The sequence below is a fragment of the Lissotriton vulgaris genome, chromosome 6, assembly GCF_964263255.1.
Source record: "Lissotriton vulgaris chromosome 6, aLisVul1.2, whole genome shotgun sequence".
Lineage (NCBI taxonomy): Eukaryota > Metazoa > Chordata > Amphibia > Caudata > Salamandridae > Lissotriton > Lissotriton vulgaris.
This window is the reverse complement of record NC_141694.1, coordinates 192,195,308-192,217,214: the sequence shown is the minus strand read 5'-3', so window position 1 is coordinate 192,217,214 and position 21,907 is coordinate 192,195,308. Positions and strand designations below refer to the sequence as shown.

At 44.0% G+C, this 21,907-nt stretch overlaps 2 protein-coding genes across 4 annotated transcripts in view; one reads left to right on the top strand and one right to left on the bottom strand.

The window, feature by feature from the left end:
• The window catches only part of SUPT3H (SPT3 homolog, SAGA and STAGA complex component), a 1,963,693-nt gene that overhangs the window by 126,540 nt on the left and 1,815,246 nt on the right, over positions 1-21,907 (top strand). The window contains exon 1 of one of the 2 annotated variants that reach the window (XM_086926225.1): positions 21,035-21,077. The exons of the other annotated variant lie outside the window; for it this stretch is intronic. The gene's annotated coding sequence lies outside the window, so the exon portion shown is untranslated. Of the gene's footprint in view, positions 1-21,034; positions 21,078-21,907 lie in introns of those variants that run through there. 2 annotated transcript variants of the gene reach the window in all.
• RUNX2 (RUNX family transcription factor 2) overlaps positions 1-21,907 on the bottom strand; it is a 331,526-nt gene that overhangs the window by 239,278 nt on the left and 70,341 nt on the right. The window lies entirely within an intron of this gene.

Genomic DNA, 21,907 nt, shown 5'->3' with positions numbered 1-21,907 from the left:
AGCACGTTTTTGGACGTTTGTCTATTCTTTATTGTACAATAAGGTGAAGGGGCGGCAGCTGTAAATATGTAACATTTATGTTTTTATATTGTCATGGTTTTTTAATATGGCGATTAGTGAAGAGACTTTTGCTGCCCATTACTAAATGGTCACATTTCTCCCATTCTTGATGAGTGGCATTGTATTTAAACATGCACTTATTCATGCTGTAAACCGTAAAGGTTAACTTTGTAAATACAGTTTAGCACTCTGCAACTGGTATAGTATAATATGTTTTTAACAATACTATATTATTACGTAGTTTTACTGAAAATAGAGCATGTATTCAGGATGTACTCAGCAAAAGTGTGGTGATTAGTTGTATGTTGTTTATGTTTATTGATGCCTCAAATGGGAAGGGCTATTTATACTATGAAAATATTGACGCCAAATTAGATTGACAAAGGGTTCTTGTAATCCGAAACGCGTCTCTCTTACCTCAGGGGATGAGGGTGGACCGGAGCAATAAATATTTGCCTCATCTTTACTACCTCGTGTCCGTGCCTTCGTCCATGGAGGTGTCTGTGGAAGCTGGATTGTTTGGTTTTATATATATATATATATATATATATATATATATATATATATATATATATATATATATATATATATATATATATATATATATATATATATATATATATATATATATATATATATATATATATATATATATATATATATACCAAAGCATCTCTGTAAATCCACAAGAAAAAGAGAGCCCGCACATATTTAATCTGCAACGCGTGTCAACCTTTGCAGGTCTTCGTTACAGTCTACGAAGGCCAGCAATGGTTAAAATTGCAATGCTGATTAAATATCAAGTGAAGCTGGCACGCTGTGTGTGGGCTCTCTTTTTCTTGTAGATTTACAAGGATTGCTTTGGTGCATTGCAAGCGGAACTTTTACCTGTTGCCCAGCATGAGCCCCATTTGGTGGACGAGGCCGGCAGTATTGCGGGACACGCGTGAAAGAATATATACATATATATGTGTTTTTATTTTAACTAGTGGTGGTTATAGCAAAAACTACTGAACGGAATTTCACCAAATATCGACAGGAAGCTAGATCTTGGTCCACAGATTGTGCTTTTTGTGATTCGGTGTAAATCAGTTCAGTAGTTTTTGAGAAATTAAGGATAAAATATAATCTCCAAGATTCTCGCTGGAGCGCCAATTTAAAAATAGAGTATTCTGATTGGCCCAGGTTGCTTTATTTCCCTTGGGGCATCTCACTCTCACAGGAGTCAGACTCCTGCAAGAGCAAGTGCTCTGATTGGCTGCCAGCAGCATGAGAACAATTTTTCTGGCAGTCATTGCAGGACTCGGGGACTTAGTCCCCTGTCCTGAAGTTGTAAAAAAAAAAATATATATATATATATATATATATATATATATATATATATATATATTCACTGAAAAAACCATAGGTTTTACACACGTTATAGTTAGGAAGTAGCATTTACGAAACCTATGAAAATGAAATTCACTGAAAAAACCATAGGTTTGACACATGTTATAGTTAGCTGAACATTTCACTCATATAAAACCAATGAAATTCCCCCGTTATAGTTACTTCAGCTAACTATAACTCACGCGCCCGCAATGCACTGCTGATGATGTCACATATTACATCACTCATGAGATGGTCAGTGACATCACTCATGACATCACTGATGATATCTCAAATGACATCACTGATTACATCATCCGTGTGAAAGACTGGCAGACCTCCTCTCACCATAATATAACATTTGATAGACACATTCAAAAATAGAAACTAAAATGTTGAAAGCATGAGTGATGTAATATGTGACGTCATCAGCAGTGCATTGCAGGCGGGCAAGTTATAGTGAGTCCAACTAACTATAACGTGGGAATTTCAATGGTTTTATGTCAGTAAAATTTCGAGGTTACTATAACTGGTGTGAAACCTATGGTTTTTTCAGTGAATTTAATAGGTTTTTTAAATGCTAATTCCTAACTAGAACTGGTGTGAAACCTATGGTTTTTTCAGTGAATTTCATAGGTTTTTTAAATACTAATTCCTAACTATAACTGGTGTGAAACCTTTGGTTTTTTCAGTGAATTTCATAGGTTTTTTAAATGCTAATTTCTTTCTATATCGAGTTTCTAACCTATGATTTTTTTTACAATTTGCTGTTTTGTGTAAGTATTAATTTTTGAGGTTTTTTTTATATCATTTTTTCCTGGGGCGCTCTGGGTGCGCGCTCCGGGAAGCTCTCCGGTAAGCTCTCCAGTAAGCTTTCCGGTAAGCTCACCGATAAGCTCACCGGAAAGCGCACCCAGAGCGCTACTTTTGTTCGTGAAAAAAAATATGAATGAAAAGTTAGTAATAATGCAAAACATTTCGTACCATACAAATAAAATCAGTTTTTTTTTAATAAGGAAAATGATTATGCATTTCCGTAAAAGTATGATGACGTCACTTCAGCGCGCAACGTAAGCGCCCTCGGCAGCGCCTACGTTCGCGCCGCGTATACGCCCCCGGAAGCGCCTACGTTCGCGCCACGTATGAGCCCCGGAAGCGCCTACTTTCGCGCCGCGTGTGCGCACCCGGAAGCGCTCCGGTGCGCGTAGCGTAAGCGCGTCAGGTCATGTGACCTTAAAATAACACTTTTCATTGATTGCTAACAGTTTTTTTTACAAAGAATGAAATCCCCACCCATTTCCTTCACTTCTTCTTTCACTTTTGTGACTGCAAGACCTGCCTTTTTGCTCCTGGATATTTCTTGGTTTTACAATGGCTGCCAGACAATCCAGCAGTGAGGATGAACCAGAATTCATCAATGAAGAGCCTCCTCAACGAAAAGTTAAGGAACATTTCATTTGGAAATTTTTTAAAATACCACCTGACCAGAAAAAGGTGAATGCTCAAAAAGTGGAGTGCAGGATCTGCAAAGAAGTGCTGTCGCGGGGTAACCCCTTAAAAAAGTACTCATTTGGAAACTTCACGATGCTGCGCCATGTCCAGAGGAAGCACCCCCAGAATTTTGCCCGGGAAAGTGTCAGGGCTCTGGCACAAGAAGTTCCCAGTGATGGGGCCTCTACATCCACCGGAGGAGCAACTTCTTCTGGGAGGGGGCAATGGCAGGAGCAGGTGCCAAACATTCAACCTGCATTTAACCATGGTGTCCTCAGATGCAGATACTGCAATCAACTCCTCACCTATGGGGAGCAAAGTGTCCAGCTCATGGTTCGAGCATTGGAGAACCATCGCTGCCCTTCACACCCCTAATTTTTTTTATTTTTTTTGCTCCTGTTGAGCAGTTTCCATTCCCTGTTTTTGTTCCTGTTTAGAAAAAAGAAGAAAACAAAAAGTTCTTTTCAGAACTACCTCCAATTCTCATCAAAGAGCTATATTCTTAAAAAAATGAAAAAAGAGTAAGTGAAATAGAGTGCATTGATAATGGAAAGGAGAATGAGTAAGAAAGAACAGAAAGGTATGAGAGGAGAAAGGAAGTGGAGTAGGAGGACTGAAAGAAGGTGAGTGTTAGGAAAGAAAGTAAGGAGAAGAAGAGTGAATATGGGGAATGTTGATATTCAAAGAAAATGTTGAAAAGGAACAGGGGTGTGGAAGGATAAGAAAAGATGCATTGCTGGAGTTGAAGGCAGAAGGCCTCATTTATGAAGCCATGCGTCACTTTAACACCACCAAAGCATCACTTTTTGTGACGCATCAGTCCAATAAAAAATGCACCTTATTTATTCATATTTACAAAGTGGCGTTTCTAGGTAAATACGTCACTTTGTAAACCCCTGTGCCACATTATTCCTACGTCAGGTGTAATGTATGCAAAAGGGACGTATTGACGCAAGAAAGGGTCGTAGAGGTGACACAGTGAATAAATTGGAGGCCTCATTTCTGAAACGTGACGCATCGCTACGTGAAAACAGCGATGCGTCACTTTTCTGTGCGCACTCCTTATGACATTCCAGATGTGTCATATTTAATGTATGACGAATCAACTCGCAAGGAGTTACAGATACGTCAGTATTTCTGACGTATCTGTAAACACAAAAGTGACGCATTACTGGAGTGTGTCACAAATGTAACGCAACTCCAGTAATGGGTCCTTTCACATAGGGAAAGCACCATGTGAAAGGTCTTGCGTCAGTCTTACACCTGCTGTGAGGCAGGCGCAAGATTTTGACGCAACAGCATCCTAAAAGTGACGCAGTGAAATCCCATAGATTTCACTGCGTCGCTATTACCAAGCTTTTTGCGGGGGAACGCCCCCTCTGCATACATTATACCTGACGCAGGTATAATTTGGCACAGGGTTTTAAAAAGTGACCCATCTACCTAGATGCGTCACTTTTTAAATATAGCGCAGCGAGGCGCATTTTTTTACACCGCTGGTGCGATGCGTCACTTTTCTGTGCGCACTCCTTACAGCATTCCAGATGTGTAATATTTAATGTATGACGAATCATGTCGCAAGGAGTTACAGATACGTCAGTATTTCTGACGTATCTGTAAACACAAAAGTGACACATTACTGGAGTGCGTCACAAAAGTGGCGCAACTCCAGTAATGCGTCCTTTCACATGGGGAAAGCACCATGTGAAAGGTCTTGCGTCAGTCTTACACCTGCTGTGAGGCAGGCGCAAGATTTTGACGCAACAGCATCCTAAAAGTGACGCAGTGAAATCTCATTAAAACGCCTTTAAATCGCCATTAAAACATCTTTAAACACAGACCCTGGAGTGCGAGTCTCTTTGTGTGGCTGCGGCGTGGATGCAAGCTGTCAGCCCTTTCGAACATATATATATATATATATATATATATATATATATATATATATATATATATATATATATATATATATATATATATATATATATATATATATATATATATATATATATATATATATATATATATATATATATATATATATATATATATATATCCCAGGAGCCGCTTGGGGAAATCGGATGCAGCGTGTTGTCTCCAGCATGCAACGACAAGCAGACACGAGCCCAGATTGAGTGCAAGCAGTAGCGTTTATGTTTCGTTAGTCAGCCATAACGCGTTTCACCACCGGAGTGGCTTGATCACATGCTTCCATATATGTATATATATATATATATATATATATGTATATGGAAGCATGTTAGGGATACCTTGACCCCGTAGGCCACATGGCAGGGACCCAGGGGAACATCCCCTTGGGTCAAAAATGAAAAAAACTGCAAAAAATTAACTGATCCTGCAAAACCCTCACAGGATCTAAAAAACAGAATGTAAATAAAAAAAAAGTATGGGGTGGCTGGCCCCTCTCCTTGAGCCATTAGAGGCCCCAGGGAGCCTACCACAAGGCCCATTCTTATTATTTATGGCGAGGGGGGCTGTGCCCAAGCCTTTACTCTAAAGACCTCAGGGAGTCTGAAAATGCATCAAATTGGGAGGGGGACTATGCGGTCCCCCTCTCTAAGCCTGAAAAGGACCCAGGGAGCCCTCCCCCGACCGTTATCATTTAAGGGAGAGGTGCCGTTTGGCCCCCTCCCTGACCCAATAATGGCCCCAGGAGCCCAGCCTGGCTCAGCAGCTATGTCCCGGGATGCCCACCCCTACCTGTTTTTGAATCCGGAGCTGTGTCCCGCTTACTTTCAACGGAGGGTGAGCATTGGATTTTGTATGTTTCCGGTTGGCTGAGACCGGTGGGGGCACGCACTCTCGGTCAGGAGCACCGCACCATTACAGCAAAACAAACTTGGACAGTACGAGGAGTACAAGGTGCGGCGCCCCCCCAGCGAAGACATTGCCCGCGGGTGATTATTAGTTTCCGCTATGGGGAGAGAGGAGGTGGCATTGCGCTACCCGATAGGATGAAAACGCAGGTGGTGACGGAACATCACTTTCCTGGCTGCATTGCTAGGATGTATGGAGCAGTGCCGAGGGAAGGGGACATCCCGAGAGGTTGTTTGGAACTCCGCTATTAAGCAGGGAATCCACACTGGACTACACATCCCAAGATGCAATCCGCCAGGCGCTACAGCGCTAACACCTGCAGATGGGAGGAGGAGCCGTGAGACCGCCCTAGAGGGAGGGGTCCCCCCATTGAGGTGCAGGACTGTCCTAAAAGGAGTGGTCAGCGATCCGAAGCCCACACGAATTGCCAGCAGCCTGTGACATCGGCACTGAAGACGGCCAAGACGGCCAGAAACGCGTCTGCCCACACAACAAGAAGCGCATCACGGACTGCAAAGGAAAGTGCTGTAGGTTTCAATACATTCCTACCTGTTTTTGAATCCGGAGCTGTGTCCCGCTTACTTTCAACGGAGGGTGAGCATTGGATTTTGTATGTTTCCGGTTGGCTGAGACCGGTGGGGGCACGCACTCTCGGTCAGGAGCACCGCACCATTACAGCAAAACAAACTTGGACAGTACGAGGAGTACAAGGTGCGGCGCCCCCCCAGCGAAGACATTGCCCGCGGGTGATTATTAGTTTCCGCTATGGGGAGAGAGGAGGTGGCATTGCGCTACCCGATAGGATGAAAACGCAGGTGGTGACGGAACATCACTTTCCTGGCTGCATTGCTAGGATGTATGGAGCAGTGCCGAGGGAAGGGGACATCCCGAGAGGTTGTTTGGAACTCCGCTATTAAGCAGGGAATCCACACTGGACTACACATCCCAAGATGCAATCCGCCAGGCGCTACAGCGCTAACACCTGCAGATGGGAGGAGGAGCCGTGAGACCGCCCTAGAGGGAGGGGTCCCCCCATTGAGGTGCAGGACTGTCCTAAAAGGAGTGGTCAGCGATCCGAAGCCCACACGAATTGCCAGCAGCCTGTGACATCGGCACTGAAGACGGCCAAGACGGCCAGAAACGCGTCTGCCCACACAACAAGAAGCGCATCACGGACTGCAAAGGAAAGTGCTGTAGGTTTCAATAAATTCCTACCTGTTTTTGAATCCGGAGCTGTGTCCCGCTTACTTTCAACGGAGGGTGAGCATTGGATTTTGTATGTTTCCGGTTGGCTGAGACCGGTGGGGGCACGCACTCTCGGTCAGGAGCACCGCACCATTACAGCAAAACAAACTTGGACAGTACGAGGAGTACAAGGTGCGGCGCCCCCCCAGCGAAGACATTGCCCGCGGGTGATTATTAGTTTCCGCTATGGGGAGAGAGGAGGTGGCATTGCGCTACCCGATAGGATGAAAACGCAGGTGGTGACGGAACATCACTTTCCTGGCTGCATTGCTAGGATGTATGGAGCAGTGCCGAGGGAAGGGGACATCCCGAGAGGTTGTTTGGAACTCCGCTATTAAGCAGGGAATCCACACTGGACTACACATCCCAAGATGCAATCCGCCAGGCGCTACAGCGCTAACACCTGCAGATGGGAGGAGGAGCCGTGAGACCGCCCTAGAGGGAGGGGTCCCACCATTGAGGTGCAGGACTGTCCTAAAAGGAGTGGTCAGCGATCCGAAGCCCACACGAATTGCCAGCAGCCTGTGACATCGGCACTGAAGACGGCCAAGACGGCCAGAAACGCGTCTGCCCACACAACAAGAAGCGCATCACGGACTGCAAAGGAAAGTGCTGTAGGTTTCAATAAATTCCTACCTGTTTTTGAATCCGGAGCTGTGTCCCGCTTACTTTCAACGGAGGGTGAGCATTGGATTTTGTATGTTTCCGGTTGGCTGAGACCGGTGGGGGCACGCACTCTCGGTCAGGAGCACCGCACCATTACAGCAAAACAAACTTGGACAGTACGAGGAGTACAAGGTGCGGCGCCCCCCCAGCGAAGACATTGCCCGCGGGTGATTATTAGTTTCCGCTATGGGGAGAGAGGAGGTGGCATTGCGCTACCCGATAGGATGAAAACGCAGGTGGTGACGGAACATCACTTTCCTGGCTGCATTGCTAGGATGTATGGAGCAGTGCCGAGGGAAGGGGACATCCCGAGAGGTTGTTTGGAACTCCGCTATTAAGCAGGGAATCCACACTGGACTACACATCCCAAGATGCAATCCGCCAGGCGCTACAGCGCTAACACCTGCAGATGGGAGGAGGAGCCGTGAGACCGCCCTAGAGGGAGGGGTCCCCCCATTGAGGTGCAGGACTGTCCTAAAAGGAGTGGTCAGCGATCCGAAGCCCACACGAATTGCCAGCAGCCTGTGACATCGGCACTGAAGACGGCCAAGACGGCCAGAAACGCGTCTGCCCACACAACAAGAAGCGCATCACGGACTGCAAAGGAAAGTGCTGTAGGTTTCAATAAATTCCTACCTGTTTTTGAATCCGGAGCTGTGTCCCGCTTACTTTCAACGGAGGGTGAGCATTGGATTTTATATGTATATATATATATATATATGTATATGGAAGCATGTTAGGGATACCTTGACCCCGTAGGCCACATGGCAGGGACCCAGGGGAACATCCCCTTGGGTCAAAAATGAAAAAAACTGCAAAAAATTAACTGATCCTGCAAAACCCTCACAGGATCTAAAAAACAGAATGTAAATAAAAAAAAAGTATGGGGTGGCTGGCCCCTCTCCTTGAGCCATTAGAGGCCCCAGGGAGCCTACCACAAGGCCCATTCTTATTATTTATGGCGAGGGGGGCTGTGCCCAAGCCTTTACTCTAAAGACCTCAGGGAGTCTGAAAATGCATCAAATTGGGAGGGGGACTATGCGGTCCCCTCTCTAAGCCTGAAAAGGACCCAGGGAGCCCTCCCCCGACCGTTATCATTTAAGGGAGAGGTGCCGTTTGGCCCCCTCCCTGACCCAATAATGGCCCCAGGAGCCCAGCCTGGCTCAGCAGCTATGTCCCGGGATGCCCACCCCGAGACATATCGGTTTACACTGTCCACAGCAGCGCAATCAGGTGAAAATCTCCTGCCAAGCTTGGAGCAGACTTTAGATTTGTTTCCCTGCTCGCAGTAATGCGGGCGGGAAAACAGCTCTAAATATTTCACCTGCCTGCAGAAAGCAGCATTATTAGGTGCTTTGTGTGAGCTGGAGCAATGCTGGCTCCGGCTGGATGTAGGGAGCTAGCTGTTGCGGGGGCTTTGGGCTCCCACCGCGGCCCCCAAAAAATGTGGTGGGTGCCATGGGGGCCGCCAGTGCACCGACCTTCGGTTAAGCCGGGCCCCAAGGGATAGGGTCCCTGGGGCCAAAATAGGCCAGTGGAGAGGGCCCATGTGCTCACCTCTCCCTTCAATACAGTACCAGGTGCCTAGGGATGGTGTCCTCGAAGCCTAAATCGGCCTGGAGAAGGGGGCCTCGTGCCCCCATCATCCTACAAAATTGTTTTGGGCTCTAGGGGATAGTGTCCTCGGGCCGAAATTGTCTCAGGGATGTGAACCATGTACCCCTCCCCATAAAAACTGTGCCAGGTCCCGAAGAATGTGGTCCCTGGAGCTGAAATTGGTCCAGGGAGGGCGGGTGTGTGCCCCCTCCCCAAATAAGCAAGCCGGACCTCTGGGCTGAAATCGACCCAGGGAGGGGGGCCTGGTGCCCATCTCCCATAAACAAGCACACTGGGTCCGTGGGGATGTGGATGAAAGAGTGGTCTTGGGTGATGGGGTCCCCAGGGCCTAACAAGGCTTAGGGAGGGGGGGGGGCAAACAGCCCCCTTCCCTTTATTCAAATAAGTGGCCCTGGGGTTAGGGTCCCTAGGGCTGGTAGGCCCCCTCCCCTTCAATTAAAAAAAAGCAGCAGAAGGCTGTGCGTCGCGTGGGGTTGGCAGCAGGTCACAGCCAGCTGTGCATAGTCGACGATCATGCACAGTGAGGGTTGCATTTACATATGGTAATTAAGTATTACTTTACGTTTAAAAAAACCTAGATATTTACTGAAAAAAACAAAGGTTAAAGTAACGTTATAGTCATGTGAATTTGTCAGTGAGAACATTAACGTTTTGAACTAATAAAAACACAGAAATTCACCAGTTATAGTTAGCAGCACTAACTATAACTTGCGCCCCGGCCATGCACTGCTTGTGACCTCACATATGACATCACTCATGACATGTTCTATGAAATAAATTATGAGATCGCTGATGACATCACAAATAACATAATTGATGACATCACTGATGACAACAGCCAAACTTCATTTTCTTTCATATTGCTGTATAAATTACTATGGCATTACACATAGCATAGTTCACATTAACAATCCTCCACAGACATATGGGAAGCCCTCATTGAGCATGGTATTCAATCTGTATATAATTGTTCAGAGAAAGCCAAAATTGTGAATGCCAATTCCAAAACAAATGCCCTAATATGGACAGCTTTTGACTGAACCAAACCCCTGACACACATCAAACCTACATTATGAAATAAAGTTGATATCAGTAGAGAACTGAGTACTGTAAACAGTGTTCAGTCTATGGAGAAAAGTTAATTGTATACCTTACAGTTTGCAAACAATGAAACTCTCATGAGAAATACTCCACACAGTATTAAAAAAAATCTAAGAACAGAGTACATTGTATGCAACAGTTGTAATAAAAGACAATATTTGGTAACAAAAACCAAGATCTGAAGGTGCTAAAGATCATACTACTTGTACTCTTCATACTGTGGTGAAAACTTTACAGATAGCCCATCTTCTGAACCAAAACACGCACACGTACATAGGTTAGCACCTGGTGCACACACTCTTCCATGTAATGTAGGAATTGTCATGCAGATACAATTATGACTAATAACTCAAGGCTGCTTACAAAATTTAGTATCTACTATGCCAAATATTTTTCCTATTGAAAACCTTTTCTGCAGAACCAAAAGGTTGTGTGAAGCATAATGAATACAAGCCAACTGTCACTTACACAAAGAGTTACTCTTGAATGCAAACATTTATAAAATGTTCAATATCTTTACACAGCTATGGTGCATTAGGAGCACATGCATTTTTGTGAACACATGCATTAGCTGGACCCAAGCTGTACAAAATTACGTAGAAAAACAATATGGTTGTTATATGTCACTATGCAAACTGTAAAACAAACTTGCACAATCGTTGAAGTATGTGATCAGTGATGTAATTTGAGATGTCATAAGTTCTGACATAAGACATGAAATGAGTGCCGTCACATGGGAGGTCATAAGCAGTGCATGACGGGGGTGCAAGTTATAGTTAGATGTGTGTTTTTTTAAAGTTCAAAGTGTTAATGTTGTCACCAGTGGTCTAGCTCTGGGGGCGTGTTACATCTCCCTTATAAATGTATTTTTTAGTAAATAGTTGGGTACAATTGTTTCAGTCGGGTATGGAGAGGTGTCTGTCAGATTCCATCTAAGAATTGTTAATTCACACACAGACAAAAACACACACACACTCTTTCTCCTCTGTTTTGAAGTTCTTAACATTTTTTATTTTTGTAAAATATTTTATTTTCTGTACGCCTAACAATCTGCACTACTCCTCTTTTGCACTGCCATTTCAGACCCCCTCATGTCCTGCTTCTCAGATATTGTATGTTAACAAGATATACCAGCTTGATTGTTGGGAAATTTGAAGCACCCCCCGCCCCCCAAATCTTACTGACCAAGCTATGCCCCTGGTTGTCACTGACGTATTCACCGTAACTATAGCATTACTTTAACCTTTGTTTTTTTCAGTGAATATATATGTACACATATATAATATATGTATATGTTTTAGTTCCCTGAAAAACCTTTATTATAGAGAAAGTATGTTTCTTTATTCAGGTCTAAAAAAATAAATTTTAATTCCCTTAAAATTCAGTTGATGGGACTTTATGGTTGTAAACGAAATACGTAAACACTCTGAAATGTGCCAGTTATGAGAGCTACACTTTTATATGTCTTTCCACTGAATTGTTTGAGACCTCACACTTGATATTATAGCTGAAATTGCAAATGTTGTTATCAGTCACATCACTGGTGACATTTGCCTTTTGGTCATGGTAGCGGTCCTTGGGTATAAAGCCTGAGCTTCCGGAAGCTGTTGTACACAGATGTGGCCATGCACAGCGGGCTGTGAAGGCCATGCGGATGCATTTTGCCGTGTGTACATTCCCATAGCTCCCAGAGATACTGCACTGGGCTTGGGGCAGGTCCTTTAGCCACACCTTGCAATCAGACCCCCTGGCCTCAGAAACCGCAGCATATAGCCTTCAACTATGTATAGCGCTACACTTTGCAACCAGTTTGCATGCTACCAGAATACACTGTGGATTATCTTCATCCAAGGTGCAGTGAGCTCTACACACATTGTGTGCATTTCAACAATGCCTTAGAGGCTTAGCCCATATTTACTACCTTTGACCTTGTTCAGTGAGCCATGAGTGCAGGGCGTGGCATTCAGCCATACCCAGCACCCTGTCTCCCTTGTTCATATCCGCTGTGTATGGCCTTAGGCTTTGTGCAGCTGATTCGCTCAGCAATGCATGGCCTTTGGCTAGGCTACACATCTAGTCCCAACCCCCTAAAAGTCACAGCTCAAGACCTTCGCCTGTCCATAGCGGAGAAGGCACATGGTGCAGGGCCTGCCCAAAATCCACATTGAGTGCCTTATCCCCATGACCACTGAATCTAATGAACAGTTCTTGTGTTGCCAAAAGCCATTGGCCATGTACTGCAGGCTGTGAGCTCCACATGGAGTATGGCTTTCGGCAAAATACAACTAAGCACAGTGCATAGCTTTCTGCCAGGTCCTAACCTCAGTACCTATGCCCCAGAAGCAATTTTTCTTTGAATATGACCATGCAAAGCAGGCACTGAATGTATCTTTGCACTCAGAATGCTTTGTACAAAGAATTAAACCATGCACAGATACCTCAAGATACATGGTCTAATCTTTTGCAGCATCTTATGGCATCTCCGGTACCCCAAAGATCACATATGCTCAGACATCAGCTGTGCAGACGATAATCAGGAATTCTCTGTGCAATTGCCTTTGACCATGTGCAGTGGGCCTTGTTTGCAGGGCCTGGCTATTCACCACATCATGCACTCTGTTGAAAGCCCCCTGAAGTAGCTGCACAGGACTATCCAGTTGGCACAATACATGGCCTTTGGCCAGCCGTTCATCCAGTCCCAGTGCCCATTTTGGCACTGTGTTTGTTTCAATTCATTTTAAGTCTGCAGACCTAATCTGTTGTCCACAGGTCCAAACGCATTGTCTTTGAATGACCACAGCCCACTCCAAAATGGCAGCTATGCATGGCTATTTTGAAATGGTGCTAGAAATAGAACCAGGCAGTGAGTTACTTACAAAAATGCTTCATATAAGTGGGTCATTTCCAGGAAGTACTTTTGGTAAATGAATCACTTTCCAGTAGTGTGCAATTACATTATATGGCCTACAGTCACGTGATTACAGTATTTTTTTAAAACTCTTTATTCGTCACTGCATCAATTATCACATTTAACAGTTATACACTTTATCATCATACAGTCTTTTCTCGTTTTCTGCCATTAACTTTCGACCGATTGACATGTGATCTTGCTCAGTTCTTCATTAAGTCAGATAAATATGAATACCACTTATTACATCAGCGGTCATGCTGCGTTAGTATCACATAGTCGCCTCGTAACCTGTCTCCGTCCAACCCAACTCCCACCCCACCCCATACGTCTCCCGGCTTCTCCATTGGTTAGGCACTGTGACCATCGGCATAGAGGCCCAGGGGGTCAGTCCTATCCAGAAAGCTGTATTCGCGCGGTGCTGACTAACCTGTGTATTTGGTGGACATATCTTCCCCTTGTATTCCCCTTATTCTCCACCCTATAGTTCTAGTTATGGGGTATTCGCCTGTGAGAGCGTCATTTCTATGCCCTCTATCTCCAACAGCATCCGCTCCCAGTCCTGCGCAATTGGGAGTTCCCGGAGCCCCTTCTCCTCCTCTCTACGCAGGACTACACCCTCCGCCCTGCCCCACTTCAGCAAATCAGACCACCACATCTCCACAACTGGGGGTCTGGCTGATTTCCAGCTCATAGTTATGCTTCTAACTGCCAACAATAGTGCCAGGTCTAAGAGCTTCAGCTGGGCCTTGTGGTTCTTGGGTCTTTTCCTGTGCCCTATCAGACAAGGCAGTGCCCCCTCCGGTATCTGCAGGGCTATGACAGTGTTTAGTATATGGCCGACTCTCCCCCAGTAGGTGTGTAAGCGTGGGCATGTCCACATCATGTGGAGGAGACCGGCCTCTCCCATCTGACATCGGGGGCAACTATGAGAAGAAGCAGGGAACATCCTATGGAGCCTCTGTCGGGTAAGATATGCCCTATGCAGCACTATGGCCTGTATGAATTTGAACTTGACATTTCTGGACACCCTTCTGTGGTGTTCGAGGACAATTTTCTAGGCCCCATCTGTCATAGCCTCTCCTGTGTCTAGAGTCCAGGTGTCTCTGAGTGTGGTAAGAGGCAGAGCAGCATGTTCCCTAATCCCTGTGTAGAGCCATCGCACTAAGTGTCCCCCAGTCCCCATATAATGAAGGAGGTGTACTAGTTAATGTTGCTCAGGTTTACTACGCTGTGGGGCCCATGTGCGCCGTACATAGTGTGTCACTGTGGCATGTAGGAAGTACAATCGCGGGGGGGCCCCGTTGACTGTACGAAGGAGGCGTGATCCAGCAATGTGTCGTCCCCAAATAGGCCGCCCACTCTGTCAATTCCCGCCTCTATCCAAGGTTGTAACCTGCGTTGCGTCAGACGTCCCTGCGGTGTTGGGAGTTAACAGGGGGATGTTATCTGCATAAGGTGTGGTTCCCGCCGTGTACGTCAATGCCTTACGCCAACACAGTAGAGCAGTATGTAAAAGGGGGTGGCAGTCTCGAGGGATCTTGGCTCCGGGCAATAGAAGAGAGTGCAACTCTCCACGTGCTAATCGGTCCTGTGTGATGTGATTACAGTTGATTGAACGGGGTGCCACATCACCATTTTAGAATGTGTCATGGTCTTTAAAAGTTGGCTGCTAAGGTACATACAATGGGTCACAGTTTCATTCTGAGGACCCAAAATTCTGTTGTATGATTAATTTTTATTCTAGAGACAGAATTTGCCCTCATGGGTCTCCAATCCACCTTCCTGGTGATGTATTCTCCCACTTTCTAGTCACATGATTATTTTCTCAGTATAGACTTTACGCATTCCTGTCTTGTGTTTAAAGATTTGTAATCTGAAACAATATGGTAGAAACCCCCACTCTACTAAATCCATGAGGGCTGGAGAGTGCTTGACCAATAACTCCAGTGCAAATTATAAGAGAAGTAACGTCTCCTACTACGAGAACTGGGGTCTCAATTACTCTTACCGCCAATATTTACTGAACGTCTTTGGAACCCCAATAAATTCTCTAATATTCTGACGCAGCCCAGAATACATTATATGAATGAATAACAGATCTATTACTTAGGAAATGGCTAGCGATTTTTATCCTCACAAATCGTGGGAGAAGTGTGTTAACATGGATTTTCCTTTGATTGATATGAATGATTCATTGATTGATGATAATGCCTCCTTTTGGCTGTACAAAAACTGATATTTTGAAGGTTTTTTCCTCAAACAATCCACAATATTTAACGTCCCTCAACATCAGCAAGGGCACAAGAAATCTTCTAAGTAGCATCACTGAGCTTAGAAACCTTGTGGGATTCACTAATTGGGTGGATGATGTCATAGTCACACGGTTTCCGCAATAAGCTGAAAGATGGCTCAGTCTAAGTTGCTTATCTTCTAAATGCCATGTTTAGGTCGAGCCTAGAGTCAGCGTGCAAGCGCTGCGCTGGTGAAGATGTGCTGTAGTTTAGTACGTGAGGGAAGCCCCATCCACTCCCCCACTTGTGTCTTTGTCCTGCTTAAATGCTGTCTTCCGATTCGTTCATAGGCTTGTTAGTTCTTCCTTACTACTGCCATGTCGTCATTTGTATCCTCCCATGGCTACTGCCCTCTTTACTTCGAGTGTTACACGGTACGTGTTATTTAGACTGTGAGCACTATTTTCTTTAATGAGGCTCTCCTACTGCCTTCTCTACTCCCTCCTCCCTCCCGTTGTCTGTGTCTTCTCACCCCCTCCCCTGCCTGCAATCCCATTGTCCTTGCCATCTTCCCACACACTCCCTTTGTCCATGCCTCTCCCCTGCCCTCCCTCCCGTTGTTGGTGATGACTACCATTTGCAATGAAATAGGTCTTGAATAAATGTGAGTCCTATTGCATTGCAAATGCTTGCTGATTTAGTAATTCCGGTCAAACAATTAGACCAAAGGTGTAGCAGCAGAAAATGGGATAAAGATGATTTCATCTGCAGAGACCTGTATTATTCTCTCCAGAATATGCCACCACTAATTTAGCATCAGAGCCCATGCAGTTGAGAAGTATCTGTGGAGCTCCGACAAATGAAGAAATGAAAAAAAGACCTTTCCGGGCAACACTTGTTCTAAAGGCAACATCTAGTACTTGCAGGAAAATGCCCAGGCCCATTAGTATGTAGTAGCCTTCTGGCATGTGCATCTTGTTTCTTCCCTTGTTCATGACTGACTCCAACATACAAATTTAGACTGAAGCAGAAGGAAAGGGAGCTCTTATGTACACCTGCTCAACATGACTGCATCAGTTCCAATCGTAATTGTGGAGAAATCTCCTAAGCCAGCACAAAATGACTACTGTTGGTGGTAACATCTCCCATAACATCAACCAGGCTTTAAATGGGTACATGTTTCCCTCTGGTGATACAACCTAACAAGTCTGGGGCTGTGTATGACCTGTGCAGAATATCATCACAAACATGCCTCTCGTTATGATCTCATGGGCCTCTACTATCATGTTCCGGCTACAGAAACATTAAGCGACTGTTGACTGTGAGGAGAGGACCATGAAATGAAATTTCTCAACTAATATTATGTAAATTGTTTTCAAATCATACAGTCTCAAGCAAGAACCGTTCAAGTATCCATGGTTTGCTTTCATCTCCCAGTCTTAAGGGCGACCCATCCAAGCATCCATGGTCTGCTTTCACACCACCCAATCTCAAATAAGTACAAGCCAAGCATCCAGGGTCTGTTTTCAGATCACCCAATCTCAAAGGCTAGTCACTAAATCTTCCTAGGCCAAAGTAATGGGGTGCCACAGAAATACCAGGAATCTGCAATTTGTTCAAAGCCCAAGAATCAGATACCATAACTTTACATCAACGCAATGCTATCTCATAGGCTTAATGCTTGTGGGCACCACTATGTCTCCGGAAAAAAAGAAATACATGTTCCAAAGAAACATGTAGATGAAAATCTCACCAATGAATTTAACCAGCATCCCATTTTGCCAGTGTAAGCATTAGTCATCATTTTAAAGAAATAAGGCCTTGCATACATTACTATCAACTGTAAGATATGAAACAACCATTATCCACACCAACAATCATTGTTTTTTTAGAAGATTTCAAACCTACAACCATTTTCAGGAAGAAGGATCTCAAAGATTACTGAAATCTGAACAAATGTATACATGCCATGTATGGAAGACAGCTTTTCAGACAAGGTAGGGCATGATGAGTATTCATGCTGCTCTAGCTCTGCAATGTCCCAAATAAGGACATTAATTCCCATCCACAACAAAGAGAGCAGGGATATTCCTAAAATCTTTCAGTTAATGGCTTTATTGGATGTTGAAAGGAAAATATTGGCCTGGCGTCTACTCAAGTAACTCGAAGGCTGAGTAGAACATGAGCAGATCATTTGAAGGAGTCAATCTGTTTTTGTCATGTGATTGGAATGTGTTACAATATTATGGCTTTGGCAGTGTTACCTAATCAGTCCTTTGAAGCAAATATGCTAAACAGTATTGCTACTATGTGGACCACAGCACAGAATTCCACAAAGTTGATGCAAAACACCGTTGGTTGAAATTTATCCCAAATTGCTCTGGTTATCAATGACCATTCAGGGTAGAACCTGGTAGCAGATACAGCTCAGCGAGGATGGCAGCATGACCAACAAGATTGCGCCCTTAATGGTACACTTCCCCCAAATTTTAAACGTATATATTGCTGGTGTAGGTGACCATTTATCTAGCATCAGACATTTTCTTCTACATTTTGGTCAGCCTGTTCCAACACTTCGAGTACGCATGTGATTTAGTCGTACTGTCCAGAACCCCCAATTAGATTACAAAAGTTGTTAAATGCTCTAGCTTCATGCACTGAAAAAAGCGCTTTCAATGATTCTTGACAAAACCAAAATAATGATATCTGGCAAAGGCAGGAACAACTATTTATATTTAATGAACTGCCATCAGTGGTGGTTGTTTAAAGACTAGGGCTAACTCGTCCAGAGACAAACAAATGGGTAATCTCACATTAAAGAGTGTTTGTAGTGGATTTAACATTAGATGATTTTGTCTATGTACACTGCTCAGCAGCGGTTTCCTCATGAGGGTGGGGGAGCATCCCCCCCTTCCGCTTCTCTCGCCACCCAGCTGTCGTAGACACACAGGCCTTCATAGTCTGAAGGAGCTTCAAGACAGCCTGCTCTATCCAATCCAGGCACTTCTTTCATGATGGTTAATAGCATGAGAGCAGCGTCTGGATTATTTAGGGGAGCTCGACTTCCACAGCAGATTCAGAAGTGGAACACCAGCCATGATTAATAACCATTTATTTAAAATGTTATTCTAGTAGTTTTTTTCGACTTTTGGAGCGAGTGGTTGTTTTGTTTAGGCTTCTGGACTGAGGTGGTATTTTATTCTGGACTTTTGCGAGATGGGTGTTTTTTCTTTAGGGTTTTGGTGGGAGGGGATGTTTTATTTTGTTTTTTGACAAGTGGTGGGGAACTTCAATCACCTCCCCCCCTCGCCCCCCCCCCCCCACTTTCAAAGGGTACCAGCCGCCCCTGACACAACTGATTTTCAAACTCGAGCATTGCAAATATTTGTGTTTTGCTCTGAATCATTCTCACCCCTTCAATGAAAGTGCCTGGAATAGTGCACTCAGTACAGATTCAAAATCTGGCGAATGGACATTTATACATTCTGTTTTGTGAACATGACAAGTCCTATTGAGACACTTTTTATTTTTATCATCTGCTTGATTGCTTCTTTATATTAGAAAGTGTGATGCTTTATAAATGTGCAGAATTATAAGTATCATGTTTCCCTCCTTGTTTCAGTATGGTCAGAGACATGACAATAGGGACAATATGGACACTTGCAGTAAAGCGGCCATGTTTAGATTGTTTTAGTTAAAGGGGCAAATTATCCATATATAATTTGAGATGACGTATTTATCATCATACTTGTTTGTCTTAATGAGACTTTAGTGTCTCCAGTTTTATAAACATGTGATAAAACCGAGGATCAGATATTATAAGAATTCAGGTATTTGAGCATTCAAGTTTATTTGCATAGTTAATTAAAACCATTTCATATTATTAAAGCTCAATCAAGAACATTCAAAAAACGCAAAAGCTGTTCACAATTTAAGCATTAATTAGAGGGACTTTATGCCAGAACTATCAAGCCAGTGGTCACGCCAGTTTGCAGCAACAATCAGGCTCCGTCGGGAACTGCTCCAAAAGAGGTACAGAGAAGTGGCCTTCAACCGGGCACTGCTTATCTATCCCGGGTAAGAGCTGTGATAGAGAGTAGCTAAACAGCTGTTTTCACTGAGGGACAGTATGCTGTTTGATTCATCTTGAGAAACTCGAGTTATAGGCATCAGATTTTCTGCTTCTGCTCAAATTTAGCATAGTAAATTAGAAGGAGTGGTAGGATGTTACGATCCTAGGAACTTACTAAGCATGTTAGGAATGTTCACACTGTTTTTACTGGCCATGTCATAAATTGCTGTATGTATTTTCTCATTGTCTGTGTGGGCCCCATTCATATTTAATGCTCTGTACTCGGACTTTTGAAATAAGCTTTTTTTTCCAAAAAAATCCTGTTTCTTAATGCTATATTGAGTGTGTCATTCATTGACCAAAGATGAGTTGGAGTTCCGCTGTGTCCCTGAACTCATCTACTGGGACTAATGCTAATTAGAAAACTGCACTTGCACATGATTACTCAGTGGGTTGTAGTTCAACTGGATTTCTAATTTGTAGCGGTGCATTGAATTGAGTCCTTGCACCAGGGGGTCAGAAATCTGACCTCTGCGGCTCTAGGGGGTGACCGATCATGTCACCTGATTGTAAAAATAAAGGAGTTCTCATGAGTTAAAACCTGGCTGAGATTTCCCTACTCATGGATCTGTATTTGTTGTTTCAATTAATACACTGCTTAAAAAATGTGCGAAGCGTGTTTTCAGTGGTATGTCATAACATTTTTCTAGAAAGGGAACAGTGGAAGAAAAAAGCAATAAACTGAGCAAATAAAATAATAGCAAGAAACAAAGTACTATACTGTGCAGAAGATAGAAAGCTCCTACTACCAAAAGCTTTGTACGAATGGGAAAAAACACAATAGAGCAAGACATTGCAATAGAACAAAAGGCAGTTAGAAAAACAAAAACACACAGTCAAGAGCAAGAATGGTAAGACAAAGCATAACAGCATTAACAAATGATGAATCGGGAAAAGTAAGAAGTGGAGGGGAAATGTATCGGTGCAAATATGAAAACATTTCATAAAAAATGGACTGTAAAAAAACAATGTCCGCTAGAAAAACAAGCATGTTTACAGCTAAAAATGTAAAAGACGAGCACAAATTAAACCCACAAAATAATCAACTGGAAAAAAGACAGTACAAGTTACAAGTAGAAATATTAAACTATTAAGAAAAAGTAAAAAAACAATATGAAAAGGCCTTGGGGTAAAATTAAGCAATGACGAAACTAGGAACAAATAAAGGTACAAGAAAATAAGCAAGTCGGAAAAGTGACGGGCGTGCGCGAAGTATGTTGCTATAAAAAAGAAAAAGTGGCAGTGCAAAGTGAGTGAAAGCTAATGGTGAAAACACAGATCTACGTTTGTCGCTTTTCCTGCCTTTCGTCGTCGTTAAGTAGACTGAGCTTGTTTTCGTTTTTTGATGACAGGCTGTTGCGCTTGTTTCACATCAGCAGCCTTAGTTAATGTAAAGCAGGAAGTGCAGGCGCCTCCGGTAAGGGGTTTGTTTGCGCGGGGATTTGAATGTGTTTACACTGACTCCGTCCTAACGCGCAATGTACGCGCAGCTTCTGCGTGGGTGAAAGCACTGTGTTATTCTGCGTGTGAGTGTTTTACGTGCACATGGGTACCGTGGCTCCAGACAGTTCTGTAGACTAGTGCAGTGGGGCTATGTGATACTACCAATTTAGCTGTGAAAAGTACTCTCATTTGGAGAGTTTGTTAGTGAGCTACATGTTCCTTCGGAAAAAGAACATTATCGGTCTCCTGCTGTGAGCTTCAAGAACATTAATCCGCTGGAGTTAGTATGTAAATTGGAACAGTGAAATTTTTTTTTTTAACGTCAATTGATACTTGTTAAGTCTGACAGATTTACAAGACTGTAGCCTTTGTAGGCGGGTTTGAAAGCCCTGGGATGCCCTTGTTGCGTTTCCCAACGCCCCCAAGTTAATTGCCGCAGCCGGGAGAGGCTCTAAGAGTAAGAGAGGGATGGGAGTGGAAAGGTAGAGGAAAAGTGATCAGAGAGGGAGAAGAGAATGAGAACGGATGCCTGAAAAGAGAGAAAATTCGTGAGAAAAGCAAGGGAGTGGGGCTGGTGTGAGCATATTTGACAGGACTGCTTTGTGTTCTCCAGTCTGGCACTGGAAGTAAGATTCTTCTACAGAGGCGGTTGTTACATCATTAATTGTATACAAGACAAGTTACACAGTGGGATGAAAGTGCTCATGCACAGAGGGAACTTTGAGAAGCTGCTTGGATTTGTGTTAGGTTGGCAAGTTGTGGACACAAGCCCAGGGCCAGTGTGATTCATTGAGTACAGTTGTC